The sequence below is a fragment of the Octopus bimaculoides genome, chromosome 10 (genome assembly GCF_001194135.2).
Source record: "Octopus bimaculoides isolate UCB-OBI-ISO-001 chromosome 10, ASM119413v2, whole genome shotgun sequence".
NCBI lineage: Eukaryota > Metazoa > Mollusca > Cephalopoda > Octopoda > Octopodidae > Octopus > Octopus bimaculoides.
The window spans coordinates 49593064-49593701 of NC_068990.1; the positions used below are offsets into that span (position 1 = coordinate 49593064).

At 47.5% G+C, this 638-nt stretch overlaps 1 protein-coding gene across 2 annotated transcripts in view; it reads right to left on the reverse strand.

Annotated features, from left to right (window-relative positions):
• LOC106878624 (protein IWS1 homolog) overlaps positions 1–638 on the reverse strand; it is an 863399-nt gene that overhangs the window by 25559 nt on the left and 837202 nt on the right. The gene's annotated exons all lie outside the window — the stretch shown is intronic.

Here is a 638-nt window from a genome sequence, read left to right on the forward strand (position 1 = left end):
GTGCGTGTGTGTGTGTATTTTGTACGTGCGCATGTGTGTATGTGTATGTTTTTGTGCGTGCGTGTGTGTATGTGTGTATGTGTATGTTGTGTATATGTGCGTTGCTGTGTACGTGTGTGCGTGCGTGTGTTGTTTATGCCCATGTGTGTGTGATTGTCTGTGTGAGTGTGTTGTGTTGGTGAGAAGTGTGTATGCGTGTGTATGTGTGTGTGGGTGTGCGTGTGTGTGTGGGGTTGTGAGTGTTAGGTACGGGTGCGTGTATGCGCGTGTGTTTATGTGTGTGTCCGTGTGCGTGTGTGTGTATTTTCATGCGTGCGTGTGTGTTGTGTATGTGAGTGAGTATTGTGTATGTGAGAGGTGTGTGTGTATGTGTGTACGTGTATGTTTGTGTATGTGAGAGGTGTGTGCGTGTGTTTATGTGTGTGTGTGTGAGAGCGTAAGGATGTGTGCCAGGTATGTGTGTTATTTTGTGTGTGCACTCCTGTGTGTGTGTGTGCATGCGTATGCGGCTGTGTATGTAGGCGTGCGCGTATATATGGGTGTGTGTGTGTGTGTCTGTGTGTGTATAGGGCTGTGTAAGGTGTGTGTCTCTTCCACCGTGCGTGTGTGTGTGTGTGTATATATGTGTGTTCATCTAT